Source organism: Rousettus aegyptiacus, unplaced genomic scaffold (assembly GCF_014176215.1).
Source record: "Rousettus aegyptiacus isolate mRouAeg1 unplaced genomic scaffold, mRouAeg1.p scaffold_m13_p_3, whole genome shotgun sequence".
Taxonomy (NCBI): domain Eukaryota; kingdom Metazoa; phylum Chordata; class Mammalia; order Chiroptera; family Pteropodidae; genus Rousettus; species Rousettus aegyptiacus.
Genome location: NW_023416306.1, coordinates 139,880,990 through 139,905,990, shown reverse-complemented (window position 1 = coordinate 139,905,990; position 25,001 = coordinate 139,880,990). Strand labels below are relative to the sequence as shown.

The following is a 25,001-nucleotide window of genomic DNA, read 5'->3' as shown; positions in this document are numbered from 1 at the left end:
AAGAGAAATTTGCAGAACAATAGGGTTTGGCACAAAATATTCAAAGTGATGAAAACCCAAGATCTACAACCAAGAATACCTTATCCAGCAAAGCTGTCATTTAGAGTCAGAGGCGAGTTAAAGAGCTTCCTAGACAAAAATAAGCTAAAGGAATTCATCAATACCAAGCCAGTATTACAGGAAATGTTGGAGGGACTTCCTTAAGAAGAAAAAAACATGTAGCAAAATCATGAATAAAAAATGGTAATAACTACATTCCCATCAACAAGTACCTCGAATGGAAAAGAACTAAGTGCTCCAACCAAAAGATAGGGTGGCTGAATGGATAAGAAAAAAAGACCCCTATGTATGCTACCTACAAGAAACTCACTTCAGATTAAAAGACACACACAGACTAAAAGGAAGGGGATGGAAAAAGATATTGCCTTGGTGGACCTAGAGGGTATTGCACTGAATGAAGTAAGTCATATAGAGAAAGACCAATACCACATGATTTCACGTACATATGGAATCTAAAGAACAAACTAAACAACAATAACAACAAAAACAGAAACAAGCTCATAGATACAGAGAATATTTTGAGGGCTACTAGATGGAACAGAGGTTGGGGAGGATGGTGAAAAAGGTCAAAAGGATTAAAAAATACAAACGGATAGTTACAAAATAGTTATAGAGACATAAAATACAGCATAAGGAAAATAGTCAACAATATTATAATACATAAGAGTGAATAAGGGTACTTGATTTAGTGGGGTGATCACTTGAGCTTGAATCACTATGCTGCACAACTGAAACTAATATATTATTGTATGCCAACTATAATTTTTAAAAGTCATTGAATTGTACAATGTAAATATGAGCAACTAAGTGTCTATTATATTTCAATAAAGCTGGAAAAAAAGTTTTAAAAATACATACTTAATAGAGAAATAAAACTGCCCCTATTCATAGATGACATAATCTGAAAAATAAATAAGAATTAATGTCTACGGCCATGCCACCCTGCACAAGCCCAATCCCATCTGATCTTGGAAGCTAAGCAGGGTCAGGCCTGGTTAGTACTTGGATGGGAGACCACCTAGGAAGATTAGGTGCTGTAGGTGTAAAAATAAAAAATTAAAAAATAAGGGACTATAAGCTGGCAAAGTTCTTGCAATATGTGAGGTCAACCAAGAGTTGCCTTGCCTAAAAAAAAAAAAAAAAAAAAAAAAAAAAGAATTAATAACTGAGTCAGCAAGGCCTCAGGATACAGATTACCTCACAAAAATCAATCATATTTCTATATATTACAATGAACATTAAAAATCAAAATTTAAAAACACAGCATCATGTACAATAGCTCCAAAAATGAAATATTTAGATATAAATCTAACAAAATATGTACAGGATCTGTTTGGAGTGGGAGGGAGGTACAGGCATGTGTACCCTGATTTTGGGGTGGTTACACAAATTTTTAATGGAACCATACATACAAAAATAGTCAAATTTACTGTATGTAAATTTAAGAAATAATTTTTTAAAACAGAAATAAGAATGTTAAGAAGTAAGAACGTATCAATATTTTGGTCAAATTCCTTGGGGTTTGATAACTGTATTACAATGACAATGCTTTGAGTATTCGTAATCAAAATGCAGATTTGGATGCAACATGATAACGCGGGCATGAACTTCACTGAGTTTTATTTACCAGCCTGGGGTAAATAAGCAGATCACAATCTTTACTTGATATTTGTTCACCTTAGAGAATTTTATAGCAGAAGTCTAATTTATCACAAGTAAGATTGGCTGTCTAGGGACATTTATGAGGCTACTCCTTGATGATATAATGGGCCAAATCAAATTAGATTTTATGATTAATATTCTTCACAATAAAGAAACAGAATCCAGGTTGGCTAAAAAAAAGTCAGTCTTCCTTAATCTACTAAATTGTCTTTGCTATGTCATAGTCTTCAAGAACTGTCTGTTTATTAAAAGACATCTATAATACAAATGACCAGAAACTCCCTGTCCAGATATCTACTACAGCCTATTGTCTCCATTAGTAATTTTACGATGCCAGAATTTAATTGAACTTGAGAGCTTCTGTTTGCCAACTTTTTCTAAATATAGTGCTTTTAAGCTTTATACAGAATGCGATGCTTAGGCACTTAATACTTTGTGTTTCTTGCTTAGAAATCAGTGATAGGTATGAAAGGATCATCTGTGAGCAGGGTAAAAGCAAATGGATATTGAAGAGCCTCTGGAATAGTGTCATTTCCAAAGACATTCACTCATTCATTTATTAATTCATTAATTCATATACTTGACAAATATTCACAGAGCACCTACTCTGTGATAGGCATTATGCTGATGAATAGAACAGATAAGGTTCCTGCTCATAGACCTTGCAACCCAGTGGGGGAAGAAGGAGAACAAAAATAACCAAGTCAACAGAGAAATAAATAAGATATTCACAGCTTATAATAGGCATTAGGAAGGAAAAGCTAGGTGAGGTGATTAGAGAGCAATGAGGGGAAGGGGGTGAGGTCCCATAGAAGGAGACAGTCAGGAAAGGCCCAATAGCAAGTAAGATTTAAGCCAAGACCTGAAGGATGAGAATAAGGTGGCTATGAGGAAATGAATGAATGGGATTCCTAAGTGAGGAATGAAAGTGACTGAAGGCAAGAGAGAGTTCAGTGTATTTGCATAACAGACAGGCCAGTGTGGTCAGAGAAAAGTGTGGTATGGATGATGCTGGAGAAGCACAGTAGTCAAATCAGGCATAACCTTATAGGTCAAGGTTACGAGTTCAAATTTTATTCTAAGAGAAATAGAATTTTAATCAGGGAAATGACATATATGATTTATGTTATTTTTTTTAAAATCACTCTGGTTGGAACCTAGAAAATGGGCAGAAAAGAGCAATGGTGGACCCAAGGACACCCGTTAAGAGGCAGTTATAGAAATTCAGGTAAAAGACAATGATGACTTGGACCTAGGTGGTAATAATGCAGATGAGGAGAAGTAGACAGATTTTAAATCTATTTTGGATGTAGAGTCAACAAGATTTGCTGGTTGCATGTGAGGAGGGTTGAAGGAAAGAGGAAAATCAAGTATAACTCTTTTACTTTTGGCTTAAGCAACTGAGAGTTTGGTGGTGCCATTTATCAAGAAAGTTAATACTAGTAGAAAATTGCGTTTGTGAGAGAACACAAACTGTGTTGAACACATTAAGTTTGAGAAGTCAGACATTCAAAAGGAAGAAATGGTAGGTAACTGGAGATGTGAGTAAGAAACTCGGGGGATAGGTCTACGTTAGACTCACCCAGGGAATATATCAAAACCTTGGGAAAGAGAATGAGTGCCAAAGGAAAAGAGCTCAGGGCTGATCTCCAAGATGAGTCAACATTTGGAAATTAGGTAGAGGAGCAGTACCTAGCAAAGAAGGCTGAAAAAGAATGGCCAGCGATGTTGGAAGAAAACCAGGAGAGTTCATTGTTTTGGAAGCTGAGAGACAAAAGTGTTGTTAAGTGGAGAGTTTGGTCACCACCTAACAACTGGAGTGGTTGATGCTGCTCAAAGGTCAAATGAGACGAGAGCAGAGAACAGCTCTTTGGACTGGCAAGGTGGGAGACAACGATACTCTTAAGGAGAAGAGCTTTAGTGACAGGAAATCAGTTTTCGTGATGTGCTGGGGCAGAAACTTGATTAGGATTAAAGTACAAATGAGAGGTAAAGAAGCAGAGGCAGTTCAGTTATTCAAAGGAGCAGATTAGCAGGGTCAAGGGAAAGTTTTTCGGGCATGGGAGATCTAAGAGAATATTTACATGCTGATGGAAATTGTCAGCCAAGCAGGAGAAACTAGTGATGTAGGAGAGAGTGGATGCAAAGGAAGGAGCAGAGTTGTGGAGAAAGAGACAGGAGATCTTTGATAGGAGGAAAGAGGTGTGGTGCCTTTAACCTGGCTCCCCAATTTAAAGACTGTGTCAGACCCAGCACGGAGAGGCTGAGCTCTCTCCATCTCATGACATTGTGACATCGTAAGGGCAACTGGCCTAACAACCCCAAGCGTGCCTCCCCACAAAGGGAACTGGGTAAGGGGGGGGGAGCCACACTCAGGAAAATCTGTAATCTGTAATTGTTGCTGCATTTTGTTCCATGCAATGAATCAGTAAACTGATTTTATGCTATTAATAATATAATTCTATCAGAGATATTTTCTCTCCACCTGAAATTGTTCATGGAAACTTAGAGGAGGCAATAGTTTAGTCTGTAACATACCCTACCAATGAAATCTATCAGCAATACAAAAAGACTTATGAGAATAAGAGTGCCCCTATGTTAAATATGTTGGTGGTATACTGTGGGCTGGCTTGGGTTTGAAGTTTGCTGAAACTACAGTGGACACATTTGACACTGGAACAGAAGTTTCCCTACACGGAAACTAGGAGAAAAGGCTACAGCTTCCTGGACATCAAGCACCCCTCAGATAACTAAAGGATTATCCCTTCAGATAGCGATGAAATCCAGGTATCACTTACTAGTGGACATTCGTTCTGATAGAATTGCAAAGCCGCCTCTCATTGGCTATACTCAATTACAAGGTGGGACTACACCTGCACGATGATTCCTGCAGCTTCCTCAGTTGGACAGGGGTGAAGCAAGCACACACTAACATGAACTGACAGCGCAGAGTGCCAGGATTTAGGGCTATACGGAATGGTCATTTCCACAAAATCCTGTGAGATCTGGGTAGTAAATACTGGCAATGATGTTAAGCTTGCTGGGCAACGGCAATCCTGCTGACTCCTGAGATTTTATTTTTACCCTTCACCCTTCAGCCACAGTTCAGCTCTAATAAGTATATGTTTTTACTAAGTGAACTTAGAGTTATGTTTTGGGTTTTTTTTTTTTTGAGACCTGGGTGGCTTTTTCTACCAAAATAAAAATATGAATTTTTATTTTACCATAAAAAGGTACACATACACACATGTAATATCCTAAAAATAAGCCAGAACATATTCTAATTTAGTGAGTAGGACTAGAGCAGGAAGTTATCATGCAATCAAGTCTCACCAAATCTCTTAGAGTCATTAAGAAAGTTCTATAAATCCATGAGCATACTTCCAGAGGCATACCCATGAGAGCATGCACACAATTATGAATCCCTTAGCAGAGTCAGCCTCTCTAAGAACACAAACACTAAACCCAAGATTAAATACTGTTCCACATTAATGCATTCCTAAGAGCAGCTTGATAACTTCCATTGGCTTAAGAGCTGAAGAAATTACTGATGATGTTCTCTAAAGCACCACACTACTCATGCTCAAGTAATTCTAAATGTTTTTAGGGGCCTCAGTATGATATCAAGCTCCATACCTAACCGGGTAGGACCAAGAACCTACAACAGACCTCGTATTTTCCTTATTGTGTGCTTTCTCAACTCTCCTAAGAGTTATTTTCATATTTCACATTCCATTAATGCTTGATATATGGTTCTTTCTTGGTATATTACTTATTTAAAAATAATATCCCCAAAGCTTTTTTCCCTCTCTGGCAATCTCTCAATAGCAGTTCATCTCTTTTGTCCCTTTCTCTCTTACACAGACTGAAGACCTAGTGGGAGATACAAAAGAATCACAGAAGTCACCTATGTACTCTTAAATATAGATTTCTCAATTTCACCTGACATTTGACTGTTCTGGGGGTTACTCATGTTCAACTTTCCCTGGACTTTTGATTCACATGAAGGAAGATATAATAGTGGGATAAGGGAAAGAGAGAAAGCTTTGAGAAACATAGTTTACCCACACAGGCACTGCTCTTTTTCCCTAGGATGACAGAAAAAATGACTGAGGTCAGAAGCCGAAGGTGAAGACGCACAGGTATAGCAATGACAAAATTAGGGAGAGGAGAGCAGAAATTAGGGAGACCAGGACAAGTGCGCTGCTGACCATGGTCCTGAGAAATATTTGCCTGCTAGGGCCTGAGACACTAGTGACTCAGCCACAACTCCCTTCAGGGCTGCTGAATCACGTGAGGGAAGAAGTGGCGGTGGGGAGAATGAAGGCAGGAGCATGAGAGACATGGACACAGGTTCTTGGAGAGGCATAGTCATTAACTAATTCCAAGGGAGAAAAAAAAGGCTTTCTGGACGACATTTACAATTAATAGCAATGGCCAAGAGGAAACCATCAACCACACGTAAGAATCAAACATTTAAAGGTAACTAAGAAATTTTTACCAAAATATGCTGAGTTGTACGCAAGAAGACATAAACAAATAAGTATGATCAGGTGACGAGCAGAACACAAGCTGTGTAGAATTGAAAAGTCATTGTGAGTTATACCAACATTGTCCTCTCGCCCCTCCATGTGATGTCCTTAAGAGATCTTTTCTATGCCCATGGCTTCAGTACTATCTAACGCTGATGCCTCCATCTTTGTATTTCTACCTATGATTGCTCCTTGAGCTCCAGAACTTAATATCCAACTGCCTACTTCCCATCTCTACTAGGACGATTCATAAGATGTGAATCCACCTATCAATATGCCCATAGGGAGAAAATAATTGGCAATACAGAAAAGAATCCTTCAACAGGATAGAGATTCAGTGTAAATCAAGTGCCAACATTTAGGACAAAGGAAAAATAATACTAACTGGGTACGGAACTCGGACACGAGACATGGGGCTCTTATTCAAAGGAAACAGTGAGTAACGGAACCGACCCTCACACAAAGGCATTTTCTGCTGATGGCAACTACAATAAGCACAAGTAAGAGCAATTCTCTTCTGAATATGCTGCAGAAAGAATTGTTGACCACGTATCTGTCTTTTCAGTCATATTTGCACCCATGAACAGGAACACTGTCAAATAATAACAAATAAGATTACCAAATCCAGAAACTCAAAGCCTGTAGGAAAGACTGAAGGAAACTCACATATAAATCCAAGACAGTGATGATGGACAGTAATATTTTAATAATATTTATCATTTGTCTCCTATAGTCATCAAGATCCACAGCTTCAGAATTCCAGAATGACTCTATCTTACAGAAAGTAAAAGTAAGTATTACTTTACACGGTGGGTGGTAAACATTTGAAATTCTAAGCTCTAGAGGTAACAGAGGCCAAAAATATAAATCAGGTTGAGAATTGTTTGGATTCTTTTCTTGGTGGAGACAACATAGCATATTAGCAAGGGACTTGTATTTGGGGGTAACATAACTACTTTTGTAAGCCTGAAGCCCTGGAGAGAGATTCGTAAATCCCATTTTGATGTCACTTTCTGCCTAAATTCACCTCTTGGAAAAGCCAGGACCTCCCAAGCCTCAGATAAGTGCAGAGGTAAGACAAAACTCCCCACAGGGTACAGAACATGGAGCCGACAGGGAGCTCAATGTCAACATCTTGGACTAAAAACCAGAAATGAGATAACCCAAGCTCCATACATGCAGTAACGGAGTTGCATTTAGTGGCAAAAGAATGAGCAAGTTCAGAAGAGAGGAAGGAGGTGGAGACTGGAGATACAAACCTAGGCGCCTGTCTGGGGGCAAGGACCTGGCCGTGTGTGAGGAGCAGGCTGTTATGGGTACAACATGGTACACCTTCAGAGAAAACGCCTGCCAGTGGACCAGTGAACTTTCCACATACTTTTTGGACCTTGGAACATGAAATACAACACACACACATAACATCCTCCAGAAATATATTCTATGACAGAGTGAAGAGGGCTGTGAGAGGGCACACGTGTGTGTGCACATGCATGCAAATACACACACATATGCGTGCACTCCCATAAAGTTTTTATTAATGCCAAAAGCCAAGAAAGGAGGAAGGAAAGGATCCTTTGAGCCAAGGACTGAACAAAGTTTTTTCACAACATGTCATACACGTGAGACTTTAATGAGTCACAAATTCCAGTGGGTTTTCCCCTCAATTTTCCAGTTTGTTCTATTTTGCAAATATTTGTACTCAGATGATAATGTGACTTTTGTCATACAGCCACATTGACTCCCTCACGAAGAGCTTTATTTTGAGTCAGAAGACATCTGCTAAATTGAGATTTACAAAGAACTTAATAAATAGAAACATTAATGGATGGGCGCTGAATATTATATTCTGAGCATTTACTTCCTTATGTATTTGCAAATTATACACCAGCTTGAAAAGCATCTCAATAGAGCGACGTGAAAATCTCCTTAGACTCTCCTCCTTCTGAGCACCTCAGAGATGTTCTTTCATCCAAAGCTGTTAATTAGGGAGGTTAAACACTGCCTTCTTCATATGCAGGCTTTGTCTCTACAGGCTGTTGATGCAGAATGTAGGAAAAGACTAAGCGAGTGCACTTGAGGATTATGACAATTGATGATTGACATCAAGGATTCATAATACATATATTCCAGATGCAGATTTCACTCACTTTAGCAGTGGACCAGATATAACATAGTATAAGCCAAAATCCTTGGGAACATCATATTCCCGGAGAACAGACTATGTTATGATTTTCAAGATCATAAGTGAATCAGAATTGGCCCTATTGTTTTGCTTTTGAAACCGTTACTTAACAGTCACAGTGACAAACCAATGGCCTAAAATGCAATTAGCTATTGTGCATCCTTGTTAAGCAACAGCCTGCTTGCCCCTGGTGCTGCATGTGAGATGAAGTTGGTGTGGCACACCTAGCTGTCGCGCTGGTCCCAGTTCAGACAGAATAAGGAACTCACTTTAAACAAAGCATTTCTTTTCAGACTCTAAACTATAATAAAAAAAAAAAATTAAAAATTAAAAACCCAAACACATATCCTGCTAAATTAAAGAGAAGTTTTATAACATAATATAAATGCAGTGTCAGAGAGGTTATGAGCTTCTTCTGGAACTGTGTAATATTTTAATAATATTTATCATTTATCTCCTATAGTTAGGTAGAGAAGGTCAGAAAGGCACAGTGTATAAATTAGTTTATGCAGCCTCTGATAAAAAAAAAATTATTTGCATTACATCATTTTAGTGGCTCTTGAATTCTGACTGAGGACATTATTTGGCTCTCCAAAACTGACGGCATCCCCTTAGGGGATAAAGCCGTAATATGGAAAACTTTGGACTCTCTGCTCTTTCTTTGTAAATTCAAGTCCTAGCAAGAGGAAAGACCTCAGTTTTGCCATCTATCTGGAAATGTGTAACTATGATAATAATGGCCAATTCCTGTCACTCAGCAAGAACACTCCATTAATCCAGAGGAGCCAGGGTCTCAAATGTAAATGAAATGTGTCCTGCGGCCTCATTCCCTGCCCTGATTCCTACCTCTCCCAACTGGCTCCCAGTTCCGCATGGTGAAATCCTGGTAGTTCCCTGAATATGCGGCAACAGCGTATAAATTTCATTTCACAATAAACTGGCTTCTGAGATAGTGCATCCTGATTGTAACTGGGCTTTGATTTGCAGTGTGGGATATGCATATTTGGGTCTTGTGGTAGATCAGTTGCATTAAAAACCCCAATTAATGGCTTCCCTATGTCCATGTTTATTGTTTTGCTTTTTGTTTTTGTTTTTCTGTCCTATAGCTTTGCAGGCTTCATCTACTATGACTCTGGGCTGGATTATGTGACTTCCTTTGACCAATGGGACACTAGCAAACCTGACACTTACAGAGGCCTTACAAAATATTTGAGCACTTCTGCTTCCTCTCTTGTTTCTCTGTGATTTTCATAAGAACATGTACAACTTAGCCTGAGAACATGCCTGAGTTTCCTGCCAGGGAAGTATGTGGGACCTGTGCTTAGGGCAGACCCATGGAGGAGATCTCAGCAATTCTCAGCTGTGGCCATTCTAGACCAGGCTTCATCTGACTCACCAGCTGAAAAATTGCATGAATGACCCTGGGTAATTCATAGATTCATGGGAAATAATAAATGGCTGCTGTGTTAAGCCACTAATTGTAATGTTTTGTTACATAATATTGTATTGGCCATAGGTAAATGATACAGGGCCATAGCTGTATTTTTTAGGGCAACAGACAAGAATTTGAGCACTATCATCGGTAATTCCCCTCTTCTATTCTTCCCCATGCAGCCTCTCTTTAACTTACTCATTGAACAAAAACCTTAGAACTCAGTTTGAAAGAGTACTAAACAATTAGTCTGTTTGAAACACCCATGGTTTGGGGAGGCATCAGACAAGAGGTGAAGCAAGAGCTCAGGAACTGGGTGATTGTGAACAGAGCTCGGTGGATGGGTACTAGGACGGATGGGACTCAAGGGCCCAAGATATAGACTTGTCATAAAGCTGAGTGCCCAAGTGTTTGCTGGCCCTGGAGATTAGGGGTATTTTGGCAAACTTAAAGATGCAGGCTCTTATCTCATCATCATATCCCTTGAAAGAAACTTCAAAGAATCTCAGAAGGAATATCAAAGATAACCCGGTATGTGCACTCCTTCTGATACTTGATAAATATGAGTTGTCACCTTACCCAGTTTGTTATAAGCTAAACAAATTACTGTTTTGGAGTGGTATTAAATGACTGACATCACTGGGGATATTTAGACAGGTCTGAGAACTAGAAGAGGCCTTGGTGAGCTTAGGCTTCCTCCTGGAACCCCTCGCTTGGCTCTGCTAGCAAGGAACACAAACCAGGCCAGAACCTTAGATTTCTCTAGAGCTTTCAATCCACACATTAAAGCCAGAATCTGAAGAAAACATGAACTGGGTTTAGTTGAACCAGATTTCACAAAATCTCAAGTCAAACATAAATGTATTAAGTGCCTGTTTTTGTGCCTTCTGCTGGACACTACAGTTTTACAAAATAAGACAAAATTCTCTACCTTCAAAATTCTTATAATTTCATAAAGTAAGATGAATATACTAGAAAGACTAGCATACTAATAAGGAAAATATAATTGTAATTATCATATGTTCACAAGTATCCAGATTCTCTTCCTTCTATACACAAGGAAGGATTATCCTTTTCCACTCCCCACCACCCACCCCCGGAAGAGAGGTATAGCCACATAATTTGTTTTGAGCAATAGTATGTCAATAAAAGTGATGGGTGTCATTTTTCGACATAAGCATTTAATTCCTATTGCTTAATTCCAAACCCCCTTCTCTTGTGGCCTTCATCATGGAAGTACATGTCTGGATAGAAGCTCTGCCAGCCTGATCCCTCAGCGACTATGATGACCATAGGCTCCTTGTTGACTTACATGAGAGGTTTAGTGTGAATGAGAAATAGACTGAGTGATGTAAAACAACAGAGAGTTGGAGGTTGTTACTCAAAAGTAACTTGCCTATCCTGACTGACATAATAATCCACTTCTAAAATTTTGGCACCTTAACTGTGAGCCTAATAGGTCATAAGAGGGGAGAAGTCAATGTGGACTAGAATATTGTAGAAAGGACTGGGAAGAGAATGAAAGGCAGAAAAGAAAAAAGAAAAAAAAAACCACACATATCAAAAAAAAAAAAAAAGCTTAAAAGTAAGAGTAAGTTTATTTTTGTCTTTATTATGAGACTTAATATTTTCACTGTATACTTGGTGGGCTCATTGAGGGGAGAGACCTGGGCCCTCCACCTTGGTCCCCCAGGAACTGGCAACAATGGGTTCTCAAGTAATATTTTTGAACGAATGTATTGAGGTCAAAGGGATGATGAATCTGAGTCAACTAGTAGGTAAAAGAAAATTAGATTTGATTGGGAAAAAGTACTGCTTAAATATCAGGGACAATATACGAACGGCAGGAATGTCAATGGTGAAGAATCTTTACCTTGGAAAGACCTCAGCTTCCTCATCCACAAAATGGGGGCAGATGACCCCAAAGGTTTACTCCAGTTCTCACAGCCAAGATGTTATTATTTGTGTTATTTCGATCTAAGTGTTGGATTGCTTTCTCCATTTTAACTTTAATCACTTCAGTGATCTAACCATGTCATCGCTATTCTTTTAAAATCGTCAGGGTCTAATAAAATTCTATGCCAGCATTAAGCCAGGGTTCTTTAAAGTAGAATAACTACGAAGTTTTCAGGAAAAAAAAAATGTTCAGCTGGTGGTAAGTTCAAATCAGGCTCCGATTGCTTCAGTGCATGTATAATTTGTTCAGGAATTCTATTCTTAGTGAAGTTACTGGGGTGGCATGGGGTGGGAGAGAGGGGAGTGTGGGATGACCTCTCTATATTGGTAGTAGATGCAAATAGTTAGCTACATCTGTGGTGACTAAAATTTTTCTAACTATGATTTATTCATGTATGACTTCAGTAATTTAAAAAAAGAAAACATATTTAAAGAAAGAAAATATATTTTTCTCTAAAATTTTTCAAAGATTTTTTTTGAAAATCCCTCTCCTATCATTTTTTTTTCCTTAAATGTATTTAGGCTTCAGTGCTGGGTTTCTGATTTGTTTCATTGTGTGACCCTTACTGTACCTCACGCTACTTTTTAAAATACATGGAAGAACTTTAGCTAGGAACACCATACCACATATATTTCAGCCCACCCATGGTGGGTGCCCATGCCCTTAGGAGTGCCGCCCTTGGCCAAGAGCTATGTGCTTTACCGATAGAGCAGGCCCAGTGGGCTCGAGACACACATCCATTCAACATCTCATGGGCAGGACCACCGTCCTTCTTTGGGCATCCAGCTCTGCTGAGGGGAAACCTCAGGCTAGTTTACTGTCTAAACTCTCTTTAACTAAACCTGGGACAGCCTTTGTCCTAGGTAATATAATTAAACTATTAAGCAATAGTGATGGAGACTGGCTTATTAGAAGATAATTGTACACTCAGGGTGGTATTAGCACCAGAGGGCCTTAAGTCTCCCTGAAGGAGATTGTCATGACAAAAACACTAGATAGGAACTTCCTTGCTTTGGAAATTTTTTTAAAATAAGAATCTTTATTATAGAGATAGGGAGGGGGAGAGGACTTTTGAACAATTTCAGATGCGATATATTCAGATTAATGGGTTCTGTTAGACTGTTCCACTGCCATTCAATGCTCCATTAATCTATTTCTACAATAAAAACAGAAAATACTCAAGACAATTTTCCCCTACTGTGGAAAATATATGAATATTTATCCCAAAACCTAATCTTGGAGAGGCTCAGTATGGGGATGGGGGAGGAGGGAATTCACCTGGTCTAATTACACACATATGGTCAATTTAAATGTTTTCCCTTTTACTTGCACTTTTGTGAGAGTGCTCAGGGAAAACATGTCATAAATTTTCCCCTTTGGTTTCAACAAGCTTATTGACTCATCTGTGCCAACTGCACATCAAAGCATATGCTGTTAAGCCTCCTAGGGGTTGTGTGATGTGTGTGTGTGTGTGTGTGTGTGTGTGTGTGTGTGTGATATATGCATGCAGAACTGGATGGCTGTCTCTGATGTATCTGCTCTTCACTTCTAGAGAAGCTTCTCAGATAAAACAAGATAACACAAAGGTGACCAATACACGAGCTCCTCAATATTTCCTCCCGCACAGTCTAAAATTCTCCGCAGCAGCATAGCTGCACAACGGCTTGCTATATAACATGCTTTATTGTACACACACCTATAAAATCAAGGAGTTCTAGGTACATAAAGCAAGGAATTCAACTGGAACGCCCAGAGAAGATTACTCCCATTTCTCATTTCCCTTTTATTTTGACACCATATTGGGGGTCCTGTGATGTGAGGGTTGATCATTAGTCTTTTACAATTACCTCTAAAAATCTCTTGGATCTACCCGCTCTTTTCCACCTCATGGGCACCACCTTGGTCCGAGCTATTATAAATTCTCACCTGGACTATTACAATACCCTGAAACATGCCCTTCTAGCAGCCTCCATGTTGCACTCAGAGCAATCTGGTTTTCTTTGTTAACTGAGGTGAAATTAACCATTTTAAAGTTTACAGTGCATCGGCATTTAGTTTATTCACAATGCTGTGCATGCGCTACTTATATCGAGCTCCAACACCTTTTCATCATCCCAAAAAGAAACTTCATGCCCATTAAATGGTTACTTCTCATTCCCCTTCTCTCCCCAAATCTTACCAACCTCAAATCTGATTTCAGTCTATGTGGATTTACCTATTCTAAATATTTCATATATAGGGAATCATAAAATATTTGTGTTTTTTTTTTGTATCTGGCTTTTTTCACTTAGCATAATGTTTTCAAGATCCATCCATGTTGTAGTATGTATCAATACTTCATTCCTGTTCATGACTGAGTAATTTCCATTTTATGGATATACCACGATTTGTTTACCCATTCATCCATTGATGGAATCTGGGTGGTTTCCACTTTTTGCTAGTGTGAATAGTGCTGTTTTCAATATTCATGGGCAAATTCAGAGTAATCTTACACATACACACTCAAAAACACATACATACCAAATCACAACCTCACTCCCTTAACAGAAGACGAAGAAAAAAACTGAGAAAGCCAAAGAGACCTGAAGCTAAAACAACCTGCCAATTCTGGTGGTGGCAAAAGACAGCCAAAGCAGCTGGGTGGCATTGTGAAAATAAAGTTTTCGTTTCCAAACAGTTCGGTGATGCTTGTGCACATCTGTCAAGCCTAGAGCTACTGAGCCTTACATTTCAAGGTTGGGTGGAGAACTGAGTCCTCCCCAAGATCTTCCATCCAAGGCCATTGTAATCTGCCACTTCTAAGACAAATGTTAGGTATTCCCCTTTTATTCTTCAGGGCTCCCATCAATTAAAAGAGCATAAACCAACCCGTAGGACAGGATCAAACATTGTTCTATAGTTAGACTCTGGTTTCTGTTTTAGGCCTTGTCAGAATACTTATAAGCTGCATAGCAAACCAAACAAAGAGACAGACCTCTCTTTCAATGGATTTTTAGTTGCAAATTTACCCCACCTTCTAACTGTATGCCATTGTGATAAACACTATTACACTAATATGAAGCCAGACCAGTACAGGCATTTTGTTCATTAGAAGGAATCATTTCTCAACTCTTTTCAATATGTAAATTAGATTGAACTCTCTGTCCATGTGCTCCAAACGCACAACTCCTCATCCCAAATTCAATTAACATAATTTTCATTCCACTGTGACACTTCAGGTGGTGAGGGCTGGACAGGTCCCCTGGTGATGACTCGGCTAGTGCTCCTATACTCCTGGCAGAACCAGGAATGCCAGGTCTTCCTAGAGTGACAGCTAATTGTGTGTGTGTGCAAGAGGGAGCGGTATGTGCAGAGAAAAAATGGTTTAAAGTATATACACCATGGCAGGATTTTGAGTGATTTTTTTTTCTTTGTGGTTGCTGAATTTTCTAAGTTTTCTACAATAAACAGGGGAAAGAAAAGGGGAAGTCAGGGATGGTGACAAAGAGATATGACCCAAAAAATCATTAGGAGGGAAAAGCTGCCTCTGAATGAACTTAGGAAGGGGGAAAAGCCCATGAATTCTGTAGTTAAATAGCGCTAGTTCTAATCTTACCTATTAGCTACTGTTCCTTAATAAAAGTTACTTGACCTCTTTCAAGCTTAGTTTCCTTAACAGTAAAATGGGTAGAGAAAAATCTAACATGCTAGGCTATTTTGAAGATTATAATAATACATAGATGAAGTAGGTCCTCCTATATAACTCTTACTATTAATAATTGAAATTTATTGTTGCAATTTATAATAAGTAAGCTTGCTCTTGGCTGCATTCTGGATGGAATTTGCATGTAATTACAAGCAACCACAAAGCATCACTCACAGTATCATTCATAACAAAAACGTATCAAGGTCTAACAAAAATGTATCAGGCATCTACTAAGTACCAGGCTCTTGGGAAATAAGTCCATGCCCTTAAAAAGTGGCCAGTGGGGAGAGTGAGGGAGACGTGGAAGCAGAGAAGGAGTCACAGTGTGATGAGCAGGTGCAAAGTAAGAAAGGAGAGCTGCGGGAGCACTGGAAAGGGGTTTCCTGCCTGAGAGAGTCAGGGCAGGCTATACAAAGCAGGCAAGGCTTTATCTCAGTCTTTGAGGAGGATGGTTTTGATAAAGCAGCACAGTAAGGGCATTTTAGTGAGCTCATTTGTGCAGTTGTGGAAGAGGTGTGGTGTATTTGGAAAATGAAATGGCTTTCAATGTGACTGGCAATATCAGGAGAGGTAATAACTGAAATAGTAGAATAGAGCCAGGTTGTGATGGCCTTGCACACCACGATAAGGGGTTTGGCAGTGTAAAGCCAGGACAAATCTTTAAGCAGATGAATGGCAAGATCATGATAGGAAACTGGAGGCTGTACCGAAGTGAGAAAACCTTAGGGCAGGGAGACCAGAAAGAAGCTGCTGTAATAATCCAGAAAGGGGATAACAAGGCCCTTAATAAAGACAGGACAGTGGCAATAAGAAGTGGGATTGGATTCAGAAGTTCTTTCAGTTATAGAACTGAATGGATTTGGAGACTAACTGGGGACAAAAAGGGAGGGAGATGAGTTCTAGATCATAGCCAGGTATCCAGCTCAAAAGTCTGGATGGCTGACATCGCTGGAAGACAAGCAGAGAGAAGGTGATTTTGAAGGGAAGCTGAATCTAACTTGAGTTTGAGATGACTAGAGGGCATGTGGATGAGATGTTTGGCAAAGGGCTGGAAACGTGGATCAGGAACTCAAGAGAGAAGTTGGATGCAAATTTAGGAATCTTCAACACGTGGATTGAAATTGATACCATGGCAATGGATAAGATCACACAGGAAAAACTGTAAATTGGAAAGGGGCCAATGACTAGGGGGACCATCCACCCCAGTTTTCCCAGGGCAGTCCTGTTTTACATCTGTTGTCCCAATATAATTATTCATAGCAACTTGCTAATTTCAAAAGTGTCCCGTTTGGACAATAAATTATATAGTCTCCTTACCAATAACTCAGATCTGGGACCCTCAAACAAAGAATGAAGGATGTGGCAAGAGATATTAAGAGGTGGGAGGAAACTAGAAAGGAGATCGTCTTTAACCATATATGGAATGGGCTAATTAAAAGTATAAATTTCATGCTATCAAACAAAATGCCCAACACATTTTTTATTGAACTTGATTATTTAAAGGCACCAATTTAAAACATAAACATGAGAAAAGCCACGAAAATTCTCAAACAAAAGCAAAAGGAACAAGAACAAACTTTACCATATTTTAAATTGATTATAAAGGGACAGCAATGAAAGAGTTGGTACTGATAAAATTAAGTAGAATAAAGAGTATAAACAGAGAACCAAGCACATATGGGAGTTTAGGACATGATAGAGGTGACATTTCTAATGGACGAAGCTAAGATATATTAATCATTAAATAATATGGGGACAGTTGGTCAACCATCTGGAAAAAAAATAAGCTAGATTTCTACACATTATTTCCATTCCAAATGGATAAAACATTAAACATTTCAAAAAGAAATCATAAATGAACTAGAAGAAAGTATGAACCTTTTTTTTTTTTTTTTCAAAGCATCCTGATGCTGGTAACGGAGTTAAAAAGGCTTTTATAACCATGACATAAAACCTCAGACCCATAAAGGAAAAATTGATAGATTTATCTCAATAAAAATCAACATTTTTTGATGGGCGAAAAAACATGAACAAAGTCAAAAGTCAAATAGCAACATAGAAAAATATTTCTGACATGTTACATCCATGGTGAGCTCTTATGAATCAGCAAGTAGAAGACCAACAATTCTATTTTTAACTAAATAAAACATATGAAAAGAAAAATAAAAATTACCACTGTACCTAAGAAAAGATGTTTGACTTTATTCACAATTTTAATCATTTCTACCTTAGATTGATAAAAAAAAAATTAGTAACAGTTTTATTAAAAAATAATTCACATATCATAAAATTCCCCCATTTAAAGTGGATAATTCAGTGGTTTTTAGTATATTTATAGAGTTGTACAGCCATCGTAATATACCTTTCTGAGGCTCAGAAAGCTTGGGGGCAATTATGGTACTGTCATTATTATGAGAAGTGATTAGGCATATGCTTGTAGAGGGCTTGGCACAGAGCCTGATCAATAGGAAGCCCTTCACCAGCAGGAGCAGTTATAGTTATTACCTAAGGTCACACAGTAAATCAGGGTGGAAGCTGATGGTGGCATGAGACTCCCTTCCCCCTGCCATATAGCTGCTTCTGAGCAGTGACTTAAGGGAGCAGAGGTGAGGAAGACAATGACTGCAATTATTTAATGAGCCCTGACAGCTAATAATTGAATCCACCACAACTACTCCCATCCGTGAAGCCAGTGATTCCCAAAGTTAAAGACCGAACATCCTTTGAGACACTTTTAGGAATATTACCCTACAGGTGTATTTTCATAAATACTCAAAGACATTTCTAACATAATATTAAAATGAGAATTTTAGCAGACAAGATTTAATTAGACATCACTTTCCAATATAGGATACTAAACGAGATACAGCAATTTTCATAGTAGGTGGCTGATAACCAGTTAATCAACTGATAAACCCTTCATGTACGTTGAGAGCAAAAAGGGATTTAAAATTGAGATTTCACTGAATGATTTCAGCAAAGAGCTATTGCTGTGCTGAGTCTCATCTCCTCCTAAGAGTTGAAATGGGCACCACATGCCGCTCATTTCAGAGGACTCAGTCTGTATCTCCTGCAGCAGGGGACCTGGCAGACCAGCTTCCGTCACTTCACACCTACTCACACGAATCCCATTCAGGGAAAGGGACTGATGGGAAAACCTTCCTACCAACTATACAAGCAGCTTCCATCGGTCCCTTTCTTAATCTGGCTAGCCCTTCTTCATAAACGAAAGGTGCCTCAGAGAAGCTGTATTTCTGAGGAAAATCAGCAACATGAAATGGAAGGACCAAAAGAAACACATGAAATAATCGAACTCTTCAGGAAACAGAAAATTCAAGGAATAGGAGATAACTTAGAAAAATTCTAAATTTGTTTCCTCAGAGAGACTCTGGAGGATATTGTACTCATAAAAGCACAGGTCGCCCACCCACAAAGGAATAATAATTAGATTGGTATCAGACTCCTCATCTACACCACAAGATATCAGAAGGTAACAAAGCAAAGTCTTCAACATCATAATGGCATGCTTCTAAACCTAGATATGCCAGTTTTATTTATGTCCTCTTGGCTCCAAATCATCCTTCTTTGCTTATTCTGTGAAAATGGATCTGGGCCCTTCAAATATTTTTCCTTTACTGCTATCACTGACTCTTTGCCAATAGATGGCACTGGAGAGCTGCCACAAGGTTTTGTGTCCTGGTTTTGGTGTGCTTCTTCATCAGGCTGCTGCAACAAGAGCAGCTTCTCCAGCACACCTAACTCCTGTAGTACAAGGCCAGCCGCAGCATCCAGGGGACAGACGTTCTCCTGGAATCATCCTGTGATCAGTTTTGAAGTCCAGCACCCCTGGTGAGACACTTCCCCATGAACAGTTTTCCCCAGCATCAGAGGGATTTCCAGCAAGTTTTAGAGAGCAGATTTCCAAATGGCAAGGCACCACAGTGACCTCTCTGCTATTCGGTGAACGTGGCTGTGCCCCTCTGACAAGATCTGGATCTCAGGGGTAGGGAGCTGGCTTTTCCTGGGTGCTCTGTCTCAGCCCGAGAGGTGGAACTGTTCCTTATATCTGCTCTGCTTATATTCTTTAGCGTTCTCTTTACTTCTTACTGGACAAGTCCTCATTACTCCAATCCTGTTACAATTAACAATTCTCTGTATTATTTTTCCTGCTCAAATTTCTGTGTGGTTTCTGTCTCCTGATGGACTCAACAATACACTAGACTATTGGATCTTGACAAGCATCAGTCATGTATAAGGGCAAAATAAAGACATTTTCAGAAACTCAGCAATGCAGAAAATTATTTGACATATTATTTCCAGTAGTTATTTGACAATAGCCTTCAGCAAAACAACAAAAGAATATTAGAAAGAATAATTAATGGTTTCTTGGGGGGAGGGGGAAGGAACTATTACAAGAACCCAATAAAAAGAAAATTTATGATGACGGCTTTGCAATCAACTTGGAAAGCAACTGATCTAAATCAAAACAAGAGACCACAGAGTTCTATGAAGACTTTCAAAAACAAAATGGTTTCATTTATGATTAAGAACCTGGAAGCCCTTAAAGACATGTTTCATCAGTCAACAGGAAAAAGAAAGAGAATGAGAAAACAAACAAAGCCTGTACCCCCACCCCCCAAAAATCACTTCCGATATAATGCAAACTAAAATGGAGGAGAGGGTGAGCAATTATCACAGTGTAAGAAAAAATAACCCATTTGACTTGAAACATTCTCCTGCTTGTGGCATACAATGAAACTTCCTTCTCTAAAGCCTACGTTCATGCTAGTTGCTTCTACCGGGAATAATAGTTATGTAATTATAATATCACAAATGTTATTCATTGCATTTCAGTTTTCAGAATTTATCTACAGACAACGCAGAAAGCTTGTTTGCAGTTATGCAATAAAATATATATGCAACGAATGTACCTCTTGACAATGAGAAAGTACTATCATGACTGACCAAAACCTGGAGAGAGCCAAGGTGATGGAAGTGGAGGAAATTCTGGATGTTCTAAAAGCCTCATTTTACACAGTAGGAAATTAATAAATACTGTCTAAAGTTGATGACTCAAGAAAAATATATATCTGTATATATAAATATGGGTTTTTAAAATTATAGTGGTTGCCAAAATGATTTAAAGGGGAGAATTACCAACCATGGCATTTTTTTCCACCTACCCACTTCTCCCACTCATGAGTGGGAAAACTGTATCATTTATCATCCAAATGGGATACTTAGGACAGTGAAATTGGGAACTAAACATAATTAACAATCGTTAATTAATCAACAAGAATTTGCTATCCTGTCTAGGCAAACCAAAAGGTATGGTCATTCTATTCACAAATCTATAGAACTTCCATAAGGCTAGCTTAGGGTACAAAGGGGAAATTACTTTTAAAGCTTCTCAAGTTCTTCATTATCTGGTGAGCAAACACAGAGAATAGATGTGTGTAAAAACCAATAGATGTGCGTAAAAGCCAAACTTAAATGAGTATTCAGATTGTGATATATACATCCTCTCTAATCTCACATGTAGGCAAGGGGGTTACATCAGAATTCATCTGCTTTTTGATCAGGGCAAAAATCTTACCTTCTCCAAACACAAAAGCAGAAATTCCTCTCATTGGTGTGCCATGTTTATTTCAGTTCTGTGATGCCCTATAAATTTTTCGACTGCTTCCAGATCCATTAGAACAAATCAGAATGAATATTTTTTGCAAAAAAAAAAAAAAAATTACAGTGGTAGCTGCTATATTTTATGGTGATTTTCTGGGTCAGGGTGCTTCCAGTTTGCATGAATCACAGAGTTGAATGAGCAAAATAAATAACAAGCAAGAGTATCTGAATTTAAAAAGGATATTCTACATGACCTTGACACGTGGGTGAGTCGGAGGCTTATCTCAGCTTCCAGACCCTCAGAGACCTTGAAAACCTGCTCTAAGAAATCTTTGAGTCCTTTATACACCTACTTCATTCCTATAATGACTCTAATGAGGTACATGTGAAAAAAGTAAAGGGGTATAAAATATCCTGATATTTGTTTGTTTGGGGGTTCACAGACATCCCTCCATATTGAGAAGACTTATATCAAAGACATTGTCTCAGTGATTCCTTGTTGCCAGTAAGATTAAAATTTGAGGGTTTTTCAGAATAAATTTGTTATTCTACTACCTGTTCCCATTCACTTTCTTGAATGATAAGCACCCAAAATCCTTAGCTCCCAAGGAACCATTACGGTAGTTAATGCTTGAAGGATTCTGTCTTTGGAAGATAAGGAAGATAAGTGGCTGTTTAACAACCAAAGAAATGCTTTCCCATGTGCTCAAGCTGTGCACACCCTCAAAAATTTCATCAGTGCTTGCAGAAAAGCATAACGGCTCCTTCACCACGGCCACGACTCCATCAGGAAGTCAATGCAGTAGGTTGACATTGGTGCTAGACCCCCATTTGATAAACTCAACAATGACACGCTCCCCAACCTTCTCCTGAATGAAAATATAAGAAATGAAGCATTGATCATTTGAAACAGTGTTATGTGTGTTCACAGAACATTAGTTCTCCAAGCTGCTTCCATGGCCATATACGTTTGGGAAATGCTATTCACTGCAACCATCTCTGAGTCACAATGCAGGGAGGTCATAGAGTAAATGCTCTGAGAAATCTTATAGGTAAAAGAAATCTGTCTGTGGTTAATCCAGCATTCCCAAACTTATTTTATCATTGAACTCGTGTTTTACAGATCACCTATCAATTTCCCAGATGTGCTTTACAGGGGAAAAAAAAAAAGTGTAGTGAAAGAGCATAGAAGGGGGATCTAGGAATCATTCTCCCTCATGACAAGGACTCAAAATACCTCCCTGGGAATGAGAAACAGATATCCTGCTAGAAGAACCAGTTTTTAAGTGTTTCCCTTCTTTGGGCTGAAATGGCTACAAGCAAGGTCAAATAGCTTTGCTGATGGAGCTGGCTGAATTTTGGCCTCCATGTACACCCGCTTGGCCAAGCGACTTGGTGCAAGTGCTGACCTGCACCATCGTATATACAGGTCTTTCTTGACCACCATATATAATCCGTACACATTCTCTGTCCTTTCCATCACCAAAATTATGGAGACTAGGAGAGCCCAAACCATTGAAACCCTAACCCCTTCCCAGATCACAATCGTTGTGTCCGAATATTTTAAGACTTTAAGTATATTTTAAGTATAAAGGAAAATCCAGGCTTATACTGAGACCTAATTTTCTAGACCTAATTCTAAAGCGCCAGAGGTAGATGAGGTTTGGTTAATGCCCTCCATAACCGCTCCATTCTCATGTATGTTCTTTGCTTTTTGGGGGGCATTTGACCTTCAAAACAACTCACACACTTATCTCTTTTTCTTCTGGGACAGCTGTGCCATCCAAGCATCCTTGATGTTTTTGACGTAACATGTCACACATTCCCACCCTCATAGCATAAAATTCTAGCTCAGGATCTATAGAGTGAACTTGGCCATGGCATGTGATCTACACATGCCATCAGAAGAGTCTTCCTTAATGTATGAAATGTGTCGTTTGTGGGTGGCTACATACCCTTTCTCCAGCTGCTTGCCTCTCTGTGACCACAACCAGTCAGAAGCATTGATCCCGTAAATCACGGGTAGGAGAAGAGTTAGAGAATGAGGAGAAACAAGGCATGTGGTGCATGGAACTCGTCCAGAACCACCCACATGCCTACCAGTTACAGTCTTGGAGTGCACTCCCCTCTCTCTTACCTACCTGCAGGATTAATTTGCCCTTCTGTTATTGTTATTATTTGTTCTGGGAGCTTTTCCTTTTACTAGACCATCTGGCACTATAGTGTCATACCCCAGGGTTTCCTGGAAACACTCTCAGGGAAGAGTTCGAACCTTCACTACTAAAACTGGCCTGAGCCTGAAATGTTCTTTTGCAAAACATCATTGCTATTGGTCCCGCTGTTTTTCAACGGCGGTGCTGGCACTAAGCCCAGAGATAGCTGCATAGGCCTTGTCCTGCCAGGGAGTGGAGAGAGTGCAGACCCGACACAAAGCCCTCCCACCTCATCTCTGGGTGGCTCCCACCCTGCAGCACTGTCTGGCTTCCCAGATGAGATCAGAATGTATCAAGCAGGGGAGTAGGCTGGGTATATGCCCACCTCCTACCAGGTCCTAGTCACATTGTTACCCATATAGCTCATATTACAAGGTGAAAAGGCCCCTTGTCCCCCTAATTCCTACGGGGGAGCCACAGGGCCTGTTTGAGATCACAAAGACCCTGCTCAGATGAAGGATGTTAACTAACTGAGAGACTCTGGTAGGGCTTCTCCTGGTTCTTCTTCCTCTCAGTCTCTCTCTCTCCTTTCTATTCCTTCCTTGACTGTTTTGCTGCTTTTGCCGTTTGTCTGTAGATCTCTTCATCATCATTTTTGGAGTCTGCCTCCTTTTCCTTCAAATTGCAACTTCAATGTCACCCCTTCCAAGAAGCCTTCCCTGACCTCCCAGGTTAAAATGGCCCCCAAGTGGCTTTACCACACCAACCTATTTTAATTCTCTGCGGAGCACGAATCACTATCTAAGAGTTTGTTAATAGATTTGATCCTGAGATTTTTACCTGACTATACCTGGTGGAAGGGGAGCAGGGACAGTGCCTGCCTTGTTCACCTGGAACAAGCGCCTGGCATGTAGCAGGTGCTGAATAAATATTTGTTGAAAACACAGAATTTGCATACTGTCTTCACTACTTACCGCTTGTGTGACCTTGGGAAAGTAACTTAACCTCACTGTGCCTGGGTTTCTTATCTTGTAAATAGGAATAGCATAGCCCTTTTCCCGGCTGGCAGCGTGGAGGCCGCACAATGCCTGGAGTTACCGCGAAAGACATGAACCAGCAGGAGCTCCTCGGAGCTCTAGCAGCTTCCTCAAAAAGTCCAGGAAGCTGAAGGTCCCTCACTAGGTGGACACTGTCAAGCTGGCCAAGCATAAAGAGCATGCTCCCTACGATGAGAATTGCTTCTGCGCACGAGCTGCTTCCACAGCATGGCACCTGTACCTCTGGGGCTGGCTCCATGACCAACATCTATGGAGGACGACAGAGAAACGGTGTCATGCCCAGCCACTTCAGCAGAGGCTCCGAGAGTGTGGCCCGCTGGGTCCTCCAAGCCCTGGGCGATGCTGAAAATGGTGGGAAAGGACCAGGACGGGGACCACAAACTGACACCTCAGAGACAGAGGGATCTGGACAGAATTGCCAGAAAGGTGCCAGCTGCCAACAAGAAGCATTAGAACAAATGATGCTGGGTTAATAAATTATCTCATTCGTAACAACAACAACAAAAAAATAGGAATAATATACTGCCAAATTTCAGGAACTGTTAAGGGGATTAGGAATAATAATCCTTGCACTGTCTTAGAGTGCCTGGTGCATGGTGGGCCATCAACAAATGTTAGCTGTAATCATTATCAATACCTTAACCCATAAGCACTTGAT

General features: G+C 39.6%; 1 long non-coding RNA gene and 2 pseudogenes across 1 annotated transcript in view; 2 read left to right on the top strand and 1 right to left on the bottom strand.

The window, feature by feature from the left end:
- Window positions 1-21,391, bottom strand: part of LOC107516423 — a 184,042-nt gene extending 162,651 nt beyond the window's left edge. The window contains exon 1 of the long non-coding RNA XR_001598296.2: window positions 21,107-21,391. This is a non-coding gene — a long non-coding RNA (uncharacterized LOC107516423). The remainder of the gene's footprint in view (window positions 1-21,106) is intronic.
- Window positions 985-1,103, top strand: LOC118600935 (annotated as a pseudogene).
- A 2,978-nt stretch (window positions 21,392-24,369) lies between the features above and the next one.
- On the top strand, window positions 24,370-24,796 carry LOC107516422 (annotated as a pseudogene).
- Window positions 24,797-25,001: the final 205 nt, after the last annotated feature.